This window comes from Schistocerca gregaria, chromosome 9 (assembly GCF_023897955.1).
Source record: "Schistocerca gregaria isolate iqSchGreg1 chromosome 9, iqSchGreg1.2, whole genome shotgun sequence".
Lineage (NCBI taxonomy): Eukaryota > Metazoa > Arthropoda > Insecta > Orthoptera > Acrididae > Schistocerca > Schistocerca gregaria.
The window spans coordinates 204,790,193-204,812,461 of NC_064928.1; positions in this window are offsets into that span (position 1 = coordinate 204,790,193).

Here is a 22,269-nt window from a genome sequence, read left to right on the forward strand (position 1 = left end):
CCTGAACCAACTCAACATCACAGCAGACACAATAAACGACAGAATAAAATTCAGAAACATCATTAAGAAATGTAAACTACATGAGATACAATGTGACAAACGAACAGGCGTAAAATCGACCGAAGAACGCAAGCAAGATCACAGCCGGAAGATGAAAGAAATATGGGCAACCAAAAGGCAATCAAGATGAAGCCGCAGACACAAAGCCGACAAGAAGCATGGACAGATGACCGGAAACAGAAACACAGCGAGCGAATGAGGGAAGTTTGGGCAGCAAGGAAGGCAGCAAAAGGAACTGGCCATGTAGCTTAGCCCAAATGTGCTCTTTAAGGGCAAAACACGAACAATAATATATATATATATATATATATATATATATATATATATATATATATATATATATATATATATATATATGTGTGTGTGTGTGTGTGTGTGTGTGTGTTATTTTGTTTACATCAAGAAATCTGATGATGAGTAGAGCACGAAACATGGTATTTAGGATAAATATACCAAAATAAAAACAGTACTGCTACCTGTTTGTTGACGACTACCCAGATTTTCTAAAATCCAGTCTATCGTATTAATAATGCAGGTCGCATACCTCTTCCGACCGTTTCAGGCCAACATACGTAAATAAATTTCTTTTGCAGTGGTATGACACCCGTTTGCGTTACAATCATTTACGGATGAAAGTCACTGTCAGTGGAATCTGGCATTGCCTAGAGATCCAAATTCAAAAATGGATTTTTATTCGCTGCTAGTTTGCAATCACGGCATTGTACGGGTATTCATTTTCCCAATTTTCCATCAGAAACGAAAACAAAATATGAGCTGTGTTTTTAGTGTAATACCGAAAATGATTCATTTCCATGTGTTCGGGAAAACAGCTTTGAAACTATCAACCAGTTGCACAAATAAATGTGCACAACCTACAACTGTCTAACTATAGTATCCGGCAGTTTTCAAGCAGCTCAGTGTTTATGGCATCATATCTCCTTATCTACGTTTCATGCAGTGTTATAATTTTGTAAGTACACTCTGCGCCATATGTGGATACTGTCTGCAACATGCTTTAGTAGCAAAGAAGTAATAAATTTAAACGTCATGCACAACGTAGCAAGTAGTCACCCATCTCAGTGTTTACGACATGTCGCCTGAACCATGTGTGGTAGCATGATATAATTTTGTAGCTGGATTCGGGAGCATTTGTGGATTCTGTCTGCGATATTTATTGCGAATAGAATTAGTAATACAGAATGGAGAAATTCAAACGTCAAGTAACATGAAGCAGTTTCTCATGCATCTCATTTTTATGGCAACCAGCACACACAAACATACATAAATCAATTTTTATGACCAATTTCTATATCCATTAACGTCATGAAATGTGGGTCTGCAGACTTTATAATTCTTTTAATCACATAATTTTCCGCTTGTGGCTCAAACGGATTTCCTGGTGCTGTTGCCATTTCGGCCTTTATGTGGGTACTAAGCATAACATTGTACGATCTAACGGGACTTGATTTTAAGTGACCCTGTCGAACGCTAGGCGGCTGCTTCATTACCTTCTTTTGTAGCAAGATACTGACCCTGTGATCTGATATTTCATTCAAAACCATATAACTGTGACAAATCTGCAGTATGCAGCCATGGCAACTGTGAAGTCAGAAAAAAGGATATTCTAGGTTACTAAGACTCTGCCTTCAACACACAAAGCAGAAGATGGTATAACTGGGGACTGGTTCGTTATGAATAGGAAGGTAGGGTGAAGAGTGAGCAATTGTGAACTGTTCAATGAAACAGTTGTTCTCATTAGAGCTGACAGCAAATAACGACTGCATCAACAATGCAGATATTCACTGAAGAGCCTAAAAACTGGTACACCTAGCAAATATCGTGTAGGGACTCAGCGACCACGCAGAAGTGCCGCAACACGACATGGGATAGACTCGAATAATACTGGTAGTGTTTAAGGGAACTAATATCATGAATCCTGCATGGCTGTCCACAGATCTCTTCTGAACAACGCGTTGCAAATTTTCCAAGATGTGCTCAACAATGTTCATGTCTAGGGAGTCACAGGAAGTGTTTAAACTCAGAAGAGTGTACCTGGAACCAATCTGTAGGAATTGTGAACGTGTGAGGTGTCGCATTGTCCTGCTGGAATTGTCCAAGCCCGTCTGAGTACACAATGGCCATAAACGTATGCAGGGGATCAGACAGGATTCTTACGTATTTGTCATCTGTCAAAGTCGTATCTAGACGCATCACGGGTCCTATATCAGTACAACAGCACACACCTCACACCATTTCAGAGCCTCCACCAGCTTTAAAAGTCCCCTGCTGACATGCAGGGTCCATGGATTCATGATGTCTCCATACCTGTACACGTACATCCGCTCGATACAATGTGAAACGAGACTCATCCGACCACGCAACATGTTTCCAGTCATAAAAAGTACAATGACGATCTTGAAGGGTGCAGGCGAGACGTAAAGTTTTGTGTCGTTCAGTCTTCAAGGGTACAAGAGTGGGCCTTCGGCTCCGAAAGGCCATATCGATGATGTTACGTTGAATGGTTCGCACACTACTGCTTTGGTGGTCTATCGTTAATATATGTGTAAGGGTTGCAGTTCTGTCACATTGAACGTTCTCCTTAGTCGTCGTAAGTCCCGTTCTTACACCATTTTTCTCCGTCTCAGCGATGTTGGAGATTTGATGTTTTACCGGATTTCTAATATTCACGGTACACTTGTGAAATGGTCGTGCGGGAAAATCCCCACTTAATCGCCACCTCGGAGAGGCTGTGTCTCATCGTTAATGCGCCGACTGTAATACCACGTGCCGGCCGTGGTGGCCGAGCGGTTTTAGGCGCTGCATTCTGGAAACGCGCGACTTCTACGGTCGCAGGTTCGAATCCTGCCTCGGGCACGGATGTGTGTGATGTCCTTAGATTAGTTAGGTTTAAGTAGTTCTAAGTTGTAGGGGACTGATGACCTCAGAAGTCAAGTCCCATAGTTCTATTCCGGAAAGGCACAACACATTTTCAAACAGACAGAGGAGGCCTTGCTACGAGAGCGCATTCAGCAGCAACTTGGCAAGCACAAACTGTAAGTTAATGTCTCTCTATATTACTATCAGTAATAAACTGTGCAGTAGTGACTAGGATAAAATTGATAGACTACTGCATGATACCAAGGGGAAGCATATGGTAACAGCGTCCAGTAGACAGATGAAGTAGTTTGATAATTTTCTACCTAATCAGACTCTTCGGCATTTAGACGTTTCCCGGACCCTTCTCAATTTATCCAAACGTTCGTTATCTGACGATGAGACATCTGTGCTTGCCAAGGGACGAAATTTTGCTGTTAGTCCGCGTTTTGTGCCCAAGGAAGGAATTATAGCCAGTGTAGAAGCACGAATTCGCAGTGTGGATTCTGTAGGAGCTGAAGAAATCCGTATAGAAACAGTGAGAATATTAGCCAATGCAAAACCGCCGAAGAGTAATATAAATGAATGACGACGATAGTATTTTGATTCTCCCAGTTGACAAAGGAAGCGCGACGGTGGTTATGGATGTGGCCGACTACCAGAGTAAAATTACTGATCTACTGGATCTGCAAGCATATAGGAAGCTGAATAAGGACCCCACTAACAACGTTCTCAGAACTGTGTCACGGTTAATAAAAAAAGTCCTCCATTGAAGAGAGTGTACAGAAAGGTCTCTGCAATTCGGTTACGCTACCACCGAGGCTTTATGGATTGCCCAAAATTTATAATTAAAATGTACCGTTAAGACCGGTACTAAGTGCCAATGGTTCGCCCTACTCGTTAGCCAAGTTTTTGACTACGCTGTTAACCACATGTGGGCCGTTCGGGCTTTTATATAAAGAATTCGACATATTTCATCAGCAGGTTGAATGGCATAGTGGTCCAGCCGAAGGACATATTGGTCAGCTTCGATGTGGTATCGCTGTTTACCATGGTTCCACTTAATGATGTATGGAACAGCTGAATCGAATTTTTCCTGCCGATATTTCAGAACTGTGTAAGTGTTGTTTGACGACCACATACTTCAAGTGAAACGAACAGTTTTATGAGCAAACGGATGGCGTGGCAATGGGAAGACCCGTAAGTCCCGTAATTGCAAACTTCTTTACGGAGAAATTCGAAGAACAGACCTTAGGTACTGCCAGCAAAAACCAAAAGTATGGTTCCGATACGTGGATGACACGTTTGTGCTGTGGAGACATGGCAGGGAGGAACTAAGCCGGTTTCAAGAGCATCTGAATAGTATAAACTCAAGAATTCAGTTTACAGTGGAGGAGGAGGAGGTAGACGGCAAATTACATTTCCTCGATGTGCTTCTTTTTAGAAACGAAAATGGTAGTTTGGGCCACTCAGTGTAGTGCAAACGCCGGCCGCGGTGATCTCGCGGTTCTAGGTGCGCAGTCCGGTACCGTGCGACTGCTACGGTCGCAGGTTCGAATCCTGCCTCGGGCATGAATGTGTGTGATGTCCTTAGGTTAGTTAGGTTTAAGTAGTTCTAAGTTCTGGGGGACTTATGACCACAGCAGTTGAGTCCCATAGTGCTCAGAGCCATTTGAACCATTTTTTTTTGTACCGCAAACCCACACACACGGACCATTATTTGCACCGGGATTCGAACCACCTCCCACAGTAGAAGAGGTGTTATCAAGACCTTAGCGGACAGAGCTACAAATATTTGTGAACCTGAGTTGCTCGGAGCTGAGCAAAAACCTCTACACAATGCACTACTGAAGAACGGATATTCGTCCGCCGAAATGAAACGTGCGTTGAGACAGCCACGCAGAAATCATAGTGACGTACAGGCTACTGCAAAATCTAAGGTTTTCGTGACTTTTGTTAAAAATGTAACGGAAAGAATAGGGAGGATCTTGACGAAGCGGAATATTACCATAATTTACAAGCTCACCAGGAAGATACAGGAATACCTTAAGCCTGCCAAGGACGCTCACAAACCATTGGATAAGGCTGGAGTGTATGGGATCCCACGCAGCTGTGGAGATGTTTATGTGGGTACCACTAAAATAACGGTTTCAAAACGTTTGGAAGAGCTCAAGGGCAATTGTAGAAGAGGAGAAACGGAACGATCAGCTGTTGTGGATCATGCTTTCCAGCTAGGGAACCACCATATTCGTTTCGAGGAGACGCAAGTACTAGCGGCCACAAGTAGATATTACGAAAGGCTCTACAGGGAGGCAATCGAAATCGCTAAACACCCTAATAATTTCAATCGTAAGGTGGAGGGCATGAAATTGAACGGTATATGGATGCCGGTGTTAAAGAAGATGTGTACCACCCATCCTCTACTGGGTGAGGGCAACGGCGATCGACGGCAACGAACAGCGACCAATTGCACTGACGTTATCAAAACACGTGACGCCACACCGCGGCGCGGGAGCGTGCGGACACGTAGTTTAGCGGCATTCAGCAGTGAGCCAGTGGGTGTGTTGGAATTTCCATCGAACTACAGACCCCCTTGAAGATGTCTCCCGCAGACGGCATAACAGCCCGTGTAATTATAATGGATATGACATTTCCGGCAGTGAAAGTCTACAATTTAGTAGGTATACGTCTGGCTCACACAGTCAATTAAAGTAGTAGGACGTGAAGACCATGCCACTGCTTATAGCTAACAACAGAGGCTGAGCATTCGGGATAATTGGCCAACAGGCAGGTCTCAGAGTATCTCTGGAAAGTCGTAGGTGCTGTTCGCGGCGGCCTCCGACAGGGCTCTGACGGAATCGGCGCATGAACTGACCCAGAGCTCCGGTGGAGCGAACTGACGACGTGTTGGCTTGTGCCGCTCTGTGTAATCGGGACGCAGAGGTGTTCGTGGAGATCCAGTTCTGCACACGTAACACGGCGGAGGAAATAGGTCCCTGGCTTGGAGGATCCCTGGTGGTGCTTGTCCTGCAGTCTGTCGCTCATGTTGGGATTGATGCTGTCCGGGGAGGCAATGCCTTGTACATATGCCCTTGATGCTTCCGTGTCTAAGGGGTTGTCGATCCGTTTTGACAATCGGCGGGTACATGGCAGTAAGGTTTCAGAAGCTTTCCACACTACAGACAACAATTTTACGGAGGGAGAACAAGCTCTTTGCAGCTGGTGGAATAGGATACTCTATCAAGACGACCTACAACGCAACTGAAAACTTGTGTAGGGAACTGCGGCGTCTGTCGAGCGATCGCCAGAAAAGTCCATTCGTAGAAGTTTCGTACATTTGAAAATTCGTTTGTAAACGGGTTGGGAGATAATGAAGTGCAATAATGTCATTAGGAGTATAGGTGACTGCTTGATGTCTTTACGGATCTTCCTTCAAGAGGGAAGGGTATTTCTCGGATGAGTGTGCAATACATAGCTGTGCAAAAGCGATAAACATATAGCTCTGGCACAAAGAAAATCAACACGTTGTCTATTGCGTCTGAATGACGAGCCAGTTGTGATTCATATGGACGATGCATTGTGAAACAGGTTAGATAGTTTAATGAGTCTTGGTTGCACGGTTGAAAAATGAAAACAAAAGGGGAAAAAGGGGAACAACTGTTGGACGACGACCTTTGGTCAGACGGGATACTGGAAAATAGTGTAGACACGCAATTCGATAGATATCTTCGATTAAAGAAAGGAAAATGGATATTTATTGCACTTGCAGTTTTAGAAATTGATTTTGGCAAAGGCGACAGCACCAAACTCTTTAAAATAGCGAATGTAACTGGTGTAAAATACTTGGGACTGAAATCGTACATAAGTCTCCTACAGAAACTGGACTGCAGTTACAGGTGTCAAATGACCTCAAAGGGAGGGAGCAGTTGAGGGGAATCTGAGTCCAGGGAAAAACAATAAAAGGTGTTGTTTTATTATGACATTGCAATTCTGTGAGAGACGCCAAAGGGCTAATAAGAGCCGGCCGCAGTGGCCGTGCGGTTCTAGGCGCTGCAGTCCGGAACCGCGGGACTGCTACGTTCGCAGGTTCGAATCCTGCCTCGGGCATGGATGTGTGTGATGTCCTTAGGTTAGTTAGGTTTAAGTAGCTGTAAGTTCTAGGGGACAGATGACCTAAGATGTTAAGTCCCATAGTGCTCAGAGCCATTTTGAACCCATTTTTTTGAGTAATAAGAGCCATTGACTGGGATAGGCAGTGTCTTGAGGTTTTAAGATGAATACCAACCAATAGAAAATAAGGCTAATAGAATGCAGTCGAATTAAATCAAATTATCAGAGGGACTTGCAGTGGCAAATGAGACACTAAAAGACGTTTTGCTATCTGAGCCGCGAAATAGATAATGTTAGCCAAAGTGCAATTACATTTACGAATAACTAGTATTGGAAAGAACACATAGAAAAGTTGTTGGGAAGGTAAATCAAAGACTGAGTTTTATTGTCAGAAAACTTAGAAGAAAGTGTCGGGCACATGATACAGGATTTGGGGTGGAGATACTTACGACAAAGGCGTTTTTCGTTGTAGCGGGATCTTCTCAAGAAGTATCAAACACCAACTTCCTCCTCCGAATCCCAAAATATTTTGTTGACCTACATAGGCAGAAACGCTCATCACAATGAAATAAGCATAATCAGAGCTCGCGCGGAAAGATATGTCTTTGTTTTTTCCACCCGCTGTTCGAGAGTGGAATAACATGGAAATTTTATGAAGGTGGTTCGATGAACCCTCTGCCATGCACTTAAATGTGATTTGCAGCGTAGCCATTTAGATTTAAATGTAGATAGCAATAACATCGGAAATAAATTTAAGTGGTACGAGATCTTTTGTGAAGGTATAACTTTGGAGTACTGCCTTGTGCGCATGTGAATTGTGGACAATAAAGTAAGTCAATAGGAGATTTTGAAAAGTAAGCCATGGAAGAATATTGCAGATTGGACAGGTAAATAGTATAACTAATGTGTTGGTTCTAAATCGAAATTGGAGAAAATTTATGGGACAACGTGACTATAAGAAGAGATTAATTGGAAGCACATATCCTGATTCCTTAATAAAATGTTATTTTGGTAATGAAGAAAGTGTGTGTTTGTGAAGGAGGGGGGGGGGGGGGAGTAAAAATTATGGAGGGAGGCAAAGTCTCGAATACAGTATGGTAGATCAAGTGAGTGTAGGTTAAAGTAGTAACGCAGAAAGTAGATAGAATGTACACTGGCAGAAGAGGCAATGACCGGCTCACGTGCTTCTCAGTCATCACATGTTATCAAAGGCCCTAGCCTACATTCTAAGAGCCAATGACCAACGTTAAGAAGATTATTCGAGAAGCTTTTCAACGTGACAGAAGAGGCAATGACCGTGAAGTCGTTCACCTCCAGTGAACTGAAGTAAACAAATACGCAAGACGCAATGGGCCCGAGAGTAGTTTTCAGTTCAGTTTCGGTGCTGAAAGATCGTCATGCACGAAGAGACTACATCATGCACAGACGCACCAAGTCCGCCGCTGTAATGGAATAGCAAGCAGGAGCCTGGGCGCCAGAAGACAGAAGTTAAAAGGTATTTGAAGGCTGATATTTACGTACCCTGCTGTCTCGTGAGGACGGGAAGGAGACGGTCTCACATCAGCAGTCACCTGTGAGCTGGGATGAAGACCTGACAGCCGAAGACTGGCAAGCAGGAGTCCGTGGTTCGAGTCCGGGACACTGACCTTCCCCCGCCGCGCCGCTCCGCTGACCGACGCACAACACACGCGGCCGCTGAGAGAGAGAAACACAGGGACGCTACGCCCAAGGTATCACCATCCGATGCACGACTTCGCTCACAATAATTAACCGGGCCACCTCGCGTTGCGCGTCTTCAATCAGCTGGGCGAGACGGCTACACGAGATACACACTGCCATGCGTAATCAGACGTCGCCGCTGCCGCAGCAGAAGGCTTTGCAAACGACACAGCTGCCGTTCTCTTAGCCAGAACAACGAGTAAGGAAACAGTTGTACGAAACTTGCAATAATAGTTATTTTATGTAAAAATGCTGTTTCATTCTACCTCATACCCGAGCCAAGAAAGAACACACCCTGCCCACATGTTGTTAAGAGAGAAAACTAATTAATTTAAGTATTTTCACCCTGACATAATGCTTTAAAATCAAATGCACTTTGCAGTAATGCTCATCCTGGCAATTGATTAGCATCAAAAGAGAAAACCCAGTCACATTTAGTATCACAACTGTTACATTTGGTGTCAGAGAAAAAACCCTTGGCTCAATATGAGGTGTGAATGACAGTCACTAAAGGTCCACAGTTAGTATAGTTTAATGTGTAAAAGGATAGGAGTTCGCATAGCAGTCGTAATATTTTCTTTATTTAGAAGTGTATTCTCCCCCTATAACTTTAAGAGTTTTTCGAAAATATTTAAACATGTTTTGAATTCAGTGTAGTAAGATTGTGTAACTAATAGTTTGTAAAATGACGACACGAAATCGTACAAAGTCAGAGTCAGCACCAAAAGCGGTTTCTACTGAGGAAGCTATTCAGAGCTTAGTTAATCAGATAGCACAGTTAAAAAATGATAATAATACATTATTTAAACAGTTGAGTGAGGTTAGGCACACCAGTTCAATCCCTCCCACCCTAGATTCTTCAGCAGCAGCCTTGGTAACTCCTTTTTCAGGTAAACCTGGCGAGGAGATAACAGCCTTTTTTGATGATTTAGTAGCAGCTGCAAAGTTAGGATCATGGTCTTCTGCTCTGCTGTGCTGTCCGCTGTTTGCCATTATGTTACTCTCTAAACTAAACCAAGTTTTTAATTGATTTTCTAGTTTCTAGTTCACTTTGATTTCACTAATTTACTTACTTAAGCACAACTCAACATTCCTCCACCCTTCGGAGAAATTCGCCCTCGAATTTACCACTCCACATTCCTCCATTCTTCAAACGGCAAAAGCACTAACACAAGCAATGAAAACTCTCGCCTTAGGAGATTACACACGCTTCACATTAAGTATGTTGAAAATAGTTTATCACTTTACTAAAGTATTGCACGCTTATAAATGGTTATAATAAGTGTAATAAATCTTGATGACAATGAATGAACAAAAATAGATTTTTCACTTAGAAAATTACATAGCAACACCTATTTAATCTACCCTATATTAATGCAAGAATATCTATTCTACAGCATTATTTATTTTAACATGAGGCTGTTTAGTAAAGAGAGAAGTACAATAAACAAAATTAATACACTAATGCTCAAAAGTAACCACTGAAATACACGAGTTAAGAGTGTGGTATCCCGTTAACAGGGATTTGATGAAGTGGTATATTATTATTTGGCTTATTTTTTCGTCTTAAATAAAATAAAACTGTACAAAGCAGAAACACCAACACAAAGGTTCCAGATATACCCGTTTCTATTATTATAATTTTAGTTTTGTGTTCACTTTTTAATTTTAAGATGTGTTGCATAATAACATTGGCATCAGTTTTGCCTTGCTGTGAGTTTATTAACATATCTAATGACTTCAAAAGGGAACTGTCAAGGGAGTCATTGAGATAGGATAGGTTTTGTGTAGGAAATGCTTGCATGGCGTTTTCTGAAAAAAGCAAACAACATGGTTATGGAACTACCAAGCTAGTAAAAAGAAAAAAAAGAAAAGAAGGAATACATTGTTAACTACAAGAGCTACATGTTTCTACGTTCAAAGTTTTTTTAAAAAAAACTATTATCATTAATTAATTATTGACATTTGTATATCATCCACAGTCTACTAAGATTCCACTAGGACATTCGCACCCTGGGTCGAAGATTGTATAGTGCCATGTCTGTATGTTGTGCTGGCGTGGCCACTCTTTTTCCTTTTCGGGAACTTCCGCCACCCTTCGGAAAAGCAGACACTATTGTTGAAGGAATTACATTTGGAGCGCCCTTAAAAGGTTTTAAACGACTTACATGCACAATGGTAGTTCGGGTGGGCAGTTGCTGCTTAACGTTGACTGGTGACGTGATCTCAATGATTTGGTAAGCACGTCTGCAGTTTGTTACAAATTTCTTCGTTTTTCCTTTCGCAATGTATGGGGTTGACAGCATCACCCACTGACCGATTTTGTAATTTGGATATTTAGCTTGGGCATTACCTAATCTTTTCTGTCGTTCCAAGCCCTTTGTAGTATATGTTTGAACCTTTTTCCATACATCCTTCATCATTCGACTGAAATCTCCTACTGTTTCTCCGACTTTTCCGTTTTTCTGCCTGATTACATCAAACGGGAGCGGCATTTTCCTCCCATAGACCACTTCATAAGGTGACATGCCATTTGATTCATGCGTTTTGGCATTGTATACCGACTCGATTATTGGTAAATACGTATCCCAATTAGAATGTTGTTCGTTAATATAATAACAAAGCATCTTGCTAATTGTCCGATGAACTCTTTCTGTGCGCCCGTTGCACTGAGGGTGTAACGGAGTTGTGCGTAATTTACTTATTTTTAGTAAGTGGCATAGCTGTTTCATTAATTCAGAGATAAAATTAGATCCCTGGTCTGTGATAATAGATTCAGGTACGCCAAATTTAAGTGTCCAGTTGTTACCTAAAGCTTGGGCAACTGTATTTGCTTGCTGATCTGGAAGACTCACCATAGCTAGATAGCGTGAAAAGTTATCTACAATTGTAAGAACATACTTATTACCAGCAGGTGTTTTATGAAATGTCCCGTAGAGATCCACTCTGGAAATTTGAAGCGGACATGAAGCCTCGGGGAGCCTCCGTAAGGGTAGTTTTAAACGAGGAAGTTCATCTCGTTGTGCGCACGCAATGCAATTACGAACGTACTGCGCAACATCCTGCTTTCTGGTTTGCCACCAAAATCGCTCTGCTACACGTCTTTCGGTTGTCCGCTGTCCACTGTGTCCCGCAAGGATATGATCGTGAGCCTCTGCCATTATTTCTTGTCTAAGGTGTTGGGGAACCACAATTCGCGGTCCAAGTTTTGTTTTACGGCATAATACACCATCTTCAAAGCAAAATTGTTTTTGAGTTGCGTATTTTTTGCTTTGTGTATCTTCATCTTGTGCCTTTCTCTAGTCCTCAGTAACTCGGCCTGTTGCTTCCAAAAGTGCTATTTTCCGACAAGGCAATCTGCATTCGTGTGTTTTTTGCCTGGTTTACGGATAACTTCGAAATCCATTTCGGAAAGACATAGGGCTCAACGGGTGACATGACTAGATGGATCCTTTAACCAAAACAACCATTTTAAAGCTGCGTGGTCTGTAATAACCTTGAATTTACTACCATACAAGTAGCGTTTAAGGTATTTGATGCCATAAATAACACTTAAAAATTCTTTCTCCGTTGTGGAATAATTTCTTTCTGCCGTTGTTAGTTGTCTCGAAGCGTACTCTATGGGGTGTTCCGCGCCATTAATACTCTGACTCAAAGCAACTCCTACTGAATGACCACTTGCGTCACAGGATAAAATAAATTCTTTATTATAATCTGTGTAGGCTAATACTGGGCTGTATGTTAACTTATCTTTAAGGGTTTGATATGCTGATTCACAATCTTCAGACCAATGAAGTTTAGCACCCTTTTTCAATAATTGGGTTAAGGGTCGGGCAATTTCAGCAAAATTTTGAACATATTTTCGGTAATACGATGGGAGACCAATGCAACTTTGTACTTTCAAAACGCGTTGTGGTGTTGAGAAGTTCTTAACTGCAGAAATTAATCGAGGATGTTTTTTAATTCCTTTTTCACTAATGACATGCCCTAGGTATGTAACCTCTGTCAATGCAAAACTAAATTTTTCCATGTTTAATGTTAATTATCTTTTCTAAATCTCTGAAAAACATTACGCATACGCACAGCATGTTCATTAATGTCTTTGGAGAATACAATAATATCGTCTAGATATACACAACATTGCTAAGTTTTGAGTCCTCGCAATACTCCATCGAGTAGTCTTTGAAAAGTTGCTGGTGCATTTTTCAAACCGAAAGGCATTCTTTTAAATTGCCAGTGGCCTCCAGGAGTAGAAAATGCTGTTTTATGCCTATCTTCGGGTGCAACTTCCAATTGATGATATCCGCTACGTAAATCGATTGTTGAAAAGTATTTACTGTTACCCAAACTGTCAATGATATCTGTAATGTTTGGAAGAGGATAAACATCTGAGATAGTTTGTTAAGGTGTCTGTAGTCAGAACAAAATCTATATCGTTTCGTACCGTCGGGAGACTTTTTTGGAATAATTACAATATTTGAATTATAAGGCGAATCAGAATATCCTATAATTCCATCTTTTAGATGCTGTTCTAAAAATTCATTCAGTACTGGCTGTAAGTGATGCGGAACTCTATGAGGCTTCCTATAAACTGGGGGGCTATTTCCTGTTGGGATCCTATGCTGTGTGATGTCTGTTGCTGGCAGTGGACCTTCCGCATTAAATAAATCTTGGAACTCAACTAAAACTGCTTCTATCGTGTCTCTATCATTCCTTTCAAATGCTCAATCTTCTGGCGTAATGCGGTTTTATAGGCGTCTGGTTTCTGACCATCATCAATATTTGACCAAATGAAATCTTCTTCTTCAAAAGTACTGACTGTAGCTACTAATATTCACTTATGCACTCTTTGTCCTCCACTCCGAAATTGTAAAAATGTACCGGTACTTTTCTTTCTCCCTCAACGTCCTGAACCCGTACAACACTTCTACGTACAAAACAATGTGATACGTCTAATTCCTCATTTTCCTCTAATGGCTCTATTAGACACACTGTATCTGTAGGTACCTCGGGGTACGTTTTCCTGAGCCAAATGGTATCTTATCCCGCGAATCAACCTTCAAGGACGTTGCACGCAGTGTAGTTGATTTCGCCTTCCGGTTAGGGAAATCTTGCGGCTGTGGCCGCTTTGTAGCGGTGTCACCTAGCTGAAACACTATTCCGCTAAGTTCTACAGTTTGCTGTCTGAAGTCGATTTTAGCGTGATGTTTATTTAGGAAATCCAGTCATAGGATCGTGTCGTACCCGTCAGTTACCTTTGTTACCACTTCTACATATTCTTGAAATTGTACACCACGAATATAGAAAATCAATGATGTACATCCTAATGACTTCACTCTACCTCCTCCTACTCCACTCAATCTATACCTTGGAGGGTCATATTTCTTTTCTCCAATGCATTCATTACTCACTATTGATATGTTTGCGCCTGTATCCACCAGTATCCTTGCCTCTTTATCCTGTGTGGTAGCAGATAACCAGCATTCCGCCTTCACATTCGCCTTAATGGCATGAAATGTTATTAGGAACGCCTGACGGCGGCTCCGACATTCCCGTTTGAGTTTAACTTATTTCTATTTCCAAAAACGTTCTTAGACCTGCATTGCTTCAATGTGTAACCTATTCGTTGAAAACTAGTGCATTTAGGTTGTCTGCAGTTTTTTGCTATATGTCCCTGCCGATCGCACCTAAAACATCGTACTCCTGCTGAAGACACATTTCGCTTTTCCTTTTATCTGGTGGCAATGTCTATTTGTTCGAAAGCCGTCGCCATAGATACAGCTTGTGCTAAATTTTTAGGAAACTCTGCCCTGACATGAAGGGACGTTTCAGGAGGTAACCCACGTAAAAATGTATCCGGAGCTCTATTTTCTGCCTCTTGTAAAATAACTTTATTTGCTTCATCACTAGTTGTCAAGTAATAGGTGTTAATATTAACTTTTCCAATCCTATCTACAAAGCTTTCTAACGACTTGTTTTGCCTCTTAGTGATAGTGTTTAATTTTTCCCTATAAAATCTATAGCTGTTCTGTTTTTGAAAACGTTTAAGCAATACTTTCTTCAAATCCTCAAATGTTGCAGCATTCCGTATTTCTTCGTGGTATAATACGTGTGCTTTAGCCTCTCCTAGCAATCTTAACTTTGTCATTTGTAAGAGCCGTTCATCTGACCATGATCCTAACTTTGCAGCTGCTACTAAATCATCAAAAAAGGCTGTTATCTCCTCGCCAGGTTTACCTGAAAAAGGAGTTACCAAGGCTGCTGCTGAAGAATCTAGGGTGGGAGGGATTGAACTGGTTTGCCTAACCTCACTCAACTGTTTAAATAATGTATTATTGTCATTTTTTAACTGTGCTATCTGATTAACTAAGCTCTGAATAGCTTCCTCAGTAGAAACCGCTTTTGGTGCTGACTCTGACTTTGTACGATTTCGTGTCGTCATTTTACAAAATATTAGTTACACAATCTTACTACACTGAATTCAAAACATGTTTAAATATTTTCGAAAAACTCTTAAAGTTATAGGGGGAGAATACACTTCTAAATAAAGAAAATATTACGACTGCTACGCGAACTCCTATCCTTTTACACATTAAACTATACTAACTGTGGACCTTTAGTGACTGTCATTCACACCTCATATTGAGCCAAGGGTTTTTTCTCTGACACCAAATGTAACAGTTGTGATACTAAATGTGACTGGGTATTCTCTTTTGATGCTAGTCAATTGCCAGGATGAGCATTACTGCAAAGTGCATTTGATTTTAAAGCATTATGTCAGGGTGAAAATACTTAAATTAATTACTTTTCTCTCTTAACAACATGTGGGCAGGGTGTGTTCTTCCTTGGCTCGGGTATGAGGTAGAATGAAACAGCATTTATACATAATATAACTTTTATTGCAAGTTTCGTACAACTGTTTCCTTACTCGTTGTTCTGGCTAAGAGAACGGTAGCTGTGTCGTTTGCAAAGCCTTCTGCTGCGGCAGCGGCGACGTCTGATTACGCGTGGCAGTGTGTATCTCTTGTCGCCGTCTCACGCAGCTGACTGGAGACGCGCAGCGCGAGGTGGCCCGTTTAATTATTGAGAGCGAAGTCGTGCATCGGATGGAGATACCTTGGATGTGGCGTCCCAGTGTTTCTCTTCTCTAAGCGACCCTGTGTGTTGCGCGTCGACCAGCGGAGCGGCGCGGCAGGGGAAGGTCAATGTCCCGGACTCGAACGACGGACTCCTGCTTGCCAGTCTTCGGCTGTCAGATCTTCATCCCAGCTCACAGGTGACTGCTGATGTGAGGCCATCTCCTTCCCGTCCTCACGAGTCACCCGGGTACTTAAAAATCAGACTTCATATACCTTCTAACTTCTGTCTCCTGGCGCCAGGCTGCTGCTTGCTATTCCATTACAGCGGCGGACTTGGTGCGTCTGTGCATGATGTAGTCTCTTCTTGCATGACGGTCTTTCAGCACCGAAACTGAACTGAAAACTACTCTCGGGCCCATTGCGTCTCGCGTATTTGTTTACTTCAGTTCACTGGAGGTGAACGACTTCACGGTCATTGCCTCTTCTGTCACGTTGAAAAGCTTCTCGAATAATCTTCTTAACGTCGGTCATTGGCTCTTGGAATGTAGGCGAGGGCCTTTGATAACATGTGACGACTGAGAAACACGTGAGCCGCTCTGGCGATGCCCTGACGGCTGAATCGACAGCGTCCGCTTATGTGGAACTTGCTGACTTCACGGTCATTGTCTCTTCTGCTCTGCTCTTCTGCCCGCTGTTTGCCATTATGTAACTCTCTAAACTAAACCAAATTTTTCATTTATTTTCTAATTTCTAGTTCACTTTGATTTCACTAATTTATTTACTTAAGCACCTCTCCACATCATTAATAAAATGTTATTTTGGTAATGAAGAAACTGTGTGTATGTGAAGTAGGGGGAGGAGTAAAAATTATGGAGAGCGACAAAATCTCGAATACAGTAAGGTAGATCAAGTGAGTGTAGGTTAAAGTAGTAACGCAGAAATTATGAGAGCTGCACAGGAGCGTGAAGAGTTGCGTAAAAACAACTTCAGACTGAAGTCACTAACAAAACGTAGTGTGCACTGAGCTAGTTCATAATCTTGGAACTCAGTACATCTTCCTAAAATTGAACAGTGTGTACTCTGTGTCATCTGAATTCAAGCTCTTCCTACCAGCCTTCCAGAGCGCCCCTTGGCATCAATATGACAAGCAAATGTGCAAAAAACCGCGGATCGGAGAAGATCGTAATATCCGAAGTTCTCCACATGAATCGTCTAGTGAGTTAAAACGTCACTGGATGCGCACGGGTCATTGCAGCTGGGGGAACTTTGCAAGCGGAAAAGCTCGAAGGTCCTGTGGGTCGGGAGCACATTTGCGCCGCGCTAATTCGCTTAAGTGGGCTGGCAGAGTCCCCGCTAATGCCACACACGCTGACACTTGCGGACGCCTTTTTGTTGCCTCGTACACTGCCTCCTGCTTTTCCTCCAGAATGCGCGTTGGCAACGATGCCGAGCATTCAGCACGGAAAGGTGTAGCGCAGCGAGCTAGAACTGAATTTTAGATTTCCATTGTAGCTGGTAATTGCTTTCTTCTACTGTATCGTAGCGTACACTTTCGAAACTCGTAACAGGCATAAAGGTGATTATATCAGCACATTGAGGAACTAGTCCAAAATGGCAAATTTCACTTCCTTTATTCGCTGACTGACTTATGAGTTATCGAGTGGCAGAAAAAAAATAAATTGGCAACGTTGGACTGGTTTTTCGTTGTACTAATAAGCGAAAATTGCTGACTCACCGCTGTTCCAGGATGCAAGGAGTTCATTAAATCAGTTTTAGCAGGTTGACTACGACTAACGCAGCTAATGAGGAACTTTTCAAGTTTCACATAATTTATTACGGAATCGATTATACACAATACTGAACTCACGTCCGGAAGAGAATCGACTTAAAGTGTAAGGTTTTGCTACCGCCTTTATCCCGCATTGTGCGCAGGGTCGGCAGGGTTAAGTAAGGATTTGGTGTGGTTAAGTAAAGGGATGGCTAGATTCCGACCATGAAAGTCTCTCTACAGGGCTACAAAGACACGGATATAGTACGGAGAGAGTTGAAACTACATTGAACTTGTACAACGTAGTCGAAACTACCTTGGCAGTTAGGGAGCGGGAATTATCCTGCAACACAGTGTAACGATTCAGCATCATTTCTGGGCCCTTGATCTTCCTGGTGCACTTCAGTTTCCGCTAAGTGCTCACGCACCGCTGTGTATTAAGTGGAGCAAACATTCAACTCCAAACGCCCACCAACATTGATGGTCAATGTAATTATGTAGCAGGATAATACCTACCCACAAGTTGCCAATGATGTTTCAGCTACACTGCAGAAGTTTCGCTGCGAAGTCATTACATATTCCCCATACAGTCCTGAACTTTACCCTTGCAATTTCCATAGTTTTGGAAGCCAGACGAAAGGCATTCTGGATCGACTACTTCGGACGAAGAAATGCACACGTTAGTATAATAATGGTTCTGTAGGCAGCCATTAAGGTACTGACAGTCTTGTCTCCTTGTGGGATTAACACACACAACAGACAAAGAACTCACGACGTGGCATGGACTCGACTAATGTCTGAAGTAGTGTTGGAGGGAATTGACACCATGAATTTAGAAGAGCATTCCGTCTTCAGGCCACGAATGGCCTACCGGGACCATTCGACCGCCGTGTCATCCTCCGAGGAGGATGTGGATAGGAGGAGCGTGGGGTCAGCACACCGCTCTCCCGGTCGGTATGATAGTATTCTTGACCGAAGCCACTAGTATTCGGTCGAATAGCTCTCAATTGGCATCACGAGGGTGAATGCACCCCGAAAAATCGCAACAGCGCATGGCGGACTGGATGGTCACCCATCCATGTGCCGAACACGCCCGTCACCGCTTAACTTCGGTGATCTCACGGGAACCGGTGTAACCACTGCGGCAAGGCCGTTGACAAATGACTACAGCAGAGCAGTCCACAAATCCTTATGAGTACGAGGGGGGGGGGGGGGGCAAGACCTCATCTGAACAGCACGTTGAAGGGCATCCCACATATACTCACGTCTAGGGAGATTGGTGACCAGCCGAAGTGTTTAAACTCAAAAGAGTGTTCCTGAAACCACTCTGTAGCAATTGAGTACGTGTGGGGTGTCGTATTGTCCTGCAGGAATTGCCCATGTCCGTCGGATGCACAATGGGCATGAATGGATGAAGGTAATCAGACAGTCATGCTTACGTACGCGTCTCCTATCAGAATCGCGTCACTCCTACAGCACGCGCCCCACATCATTACGGACCGTTCACCAGCTTGAACACTCCCCTGCTGACATGCAGGGTCCATGGATCAACATGCATCCACTAGATACAATTTGTAAAGAGACTCGTCCAACTAGGCAACATGTTTCAAGTCACTAATGTCAATGTTGACGTCCAAGACTAGGCGTAAGGCTTTATATCGTGCAGTCATCAAGGGTACAACACAGCAATGATGCCAACACATCTATGACGTTTCTTTGAATGCTTACCACGCTGACACGTGTTGATGGTCCAGCATAGAAACCTGCAGCAATTTGCGGAAAGATTGCACTTCCGTCACAATGAAAGTCGTCGTTGGTCCCGTTCTTGCAGGATCTTATCGCGGGCGCCGCAATGTCGGATATTTGATGTTTTACCGGGTTCCTAATATTGACGGAACTCTCGTGAAATGGCCGTACGAGAAAGTTCCCACTTCATCATTACCTCGATGATCCTGTTCCCCACCGCTCGTACGGTGACTGTAACATCAAGTGGAAACTCAGTTAAATCTTGATAACCTGCGATTTTAGCAGCAGTAACCGAGCTAACAACTTTTGTATTTGAATATGCATTCCAGAACCAGGTTCTTTGGCGCCTTAAAGTACACTACTGGCCATTAAAATTGCTACACCTCGAAGATAACGTGCTACAGACGCGAAATTTAACCGACAGGAAGAAGTTGCTGTGATACGCAAATGATTAGCTTTTCAGAGAATTTACACATGGTTTGCACCGGTGGAGACACCTACAATATGAAGACATGAGGAAAGTCTCCAAACGATTTCTCATTCACAAATAGCAAATGACCAGCGTTGCCTGCTGAAATGTTGTTGTGATGCCTCGTGTAAGGAGGAGAAATGCCTACCATCACGTTTCCGACTTTGATAAAGGTCGGATTGTAGGCTATGGCGATTGCGGTTTATCGTATCGCGACATTGCTGCTCGCGTTCGTCGAGATCCAATGACTGCTAGCAAAATATGGAATCGATGAGTTCAAGAGGGTAATACAGAACACCGTGCGGGATCCCAATGGCCTCGTATCACTAGCAGTCAAGATGACAGGCATCTTATCCGCATGGCTGTAAGGGATCGTGTAGCCACGTCTCCATCACTGAGTCAACAAATGGGGATGTTTGCAAGACAACAACCATCTGCACGAACAGTTCGACGACGTTTGCAGCAGCATGGACTATCAACTCGGAGTGCTGTGGTTACCCTTGACGCTACATCACAGACAGGAGCGCCGGCGATGGTGTAGTCACCGACGAACCAGGGTGCACGAATGGCAAAACGTCATTTTTTCAGATTAATCCAGGTTCTGTTTACAACACCATGTTGGTCACATCCGTGTTTGCCGACATCGCGGTCAACGCACATTGGAAACGTGTATTCGTCATCGCCATACTGGCGGATCACCCGGAGTGATGATATGGGGTCCCATTGGTTACACGTCTCGGTCCCCTCTTGTTCGCATTGACGGCACTTTTAACACTGGACGTTACATTTCAGATGTGTTACGACCCGTGGCTCTACCCTTCATTCGATCCCTGCGAAACATTACATTTCAGCAGGATAATGCACGACCGGATGATGCAGGTCCTGTACGGGCCTCTCTGGATACAGAAAATGCTCAACTGCTGTCCTGACTCGAACATTCTCCAGATCTCTCACCAACTAAAAACGTCTGGTCAATGACGGCCCAGCAACTGGCTCGTCACAATACACCAGTCACTACTCTTGATGAACTGTGGTATCGCGTTGAAGCTGCATGGGCAGCTGTACGTGTACAAGGCATCCAAGCTATGTTTGACTCAATGCCCAGTCGTATCAAGGCCGGTATTAGAGCCAGAGGTGGTTGTTCTGATTTCTCAGAATCTATGGACCCTAATTATGTGAAAATGTAATCACAAGTCAGTTTTAGTGTAATATATTTGTCCAATGAATACCCGTTTATCATCTGCATTTCTTTTTGGTGTAGCAATTTTAATGGCCTGTAGTGTATGAACCACGACACCGGCCATGTGTCGCCTCGCCGCTCAGCACCTGCTGCTCAGGCAACCCACATGACATTTCTGTACCGCGTGCAGTCCAGTGGTAAGCATCAGTAATATAATAACGCGCGTACTAGTCATCATTGGTTTCGTCGAAGTGCATGGTACGTGTGGGGCCTGGTGACAGAGGGAAGTGAAAGGGGTTGGAGCTGCAGAAGGCCAAACATCTACAACCTATATCATTTTTCAATCGTGTCGGGTTATGAGACTTCAGTGCTAACTTGGAATCCAGAAGCGGTTGGCACTGGGGTTTGAGTACAGAACGTTAATCCGATAATCGAAGGGTCGAGTACTCATGCGAAAACATTTTTAGTTGTTTTATCTTCAGTTCTCACCTCAATTCCGTTGCAAATAAACCGAATAAGGCTCAATATATTGTATTTATTAATACTTTCATCAGAGGTGTGAGAAGGAAAGGTAAAGAAAAATTTGGTGTATTAATACATGGCAAAATATAGAAATGTCATGAATTCATAAATATCTGGGAAATTTACAGTAATTATAAAATTCTTTTTGATGTGATAAAGCCGTGCGTGCAGCAGAATAAACGTATTTTTTAATTGAGTCTTGTATAGAGCAAACAAATCTGCGATTATTTTTCAAGGTGAAAAAGTGTTGGCATATGTACTATTAGATTGATCCCCTCCCCCTCCTGCCGTATATAAATACACATGCCAGTGCAACTCTGCGATGTCTATTTTACATCCAGGTAAATAACTTGATCGAAAAGCTCCAGAACTGTTCATGTCACACCGAAAGGGAAAAAGATTTTCCAACCCCAGCCTCAGCAAGAGGATTGCATCAAAATACTCACACACAAATTAAAAAAAAGGTTTTTCATCACCCCTGTTCCCAGAACTCCTGCAGATAGACGTTGTATCACATACACAGTCCCTTTCACTGTTCAGATATGTCACTAAACCCTACCAAAGATGTAAACAACAATGCGTGAGCAGCTCCCATTAGACGTAGGGGGTCCGCTAGCTGATCAGTTGCAGTCATTCCACCAAGAAGGAGATACATTGGTCGTATTGTCTGTAGTTCAACCATGCCTAGACGGTCAATACCGCGGTTCGATCGCGTCCACACTGTTACTTTGTGGCAGGAAGG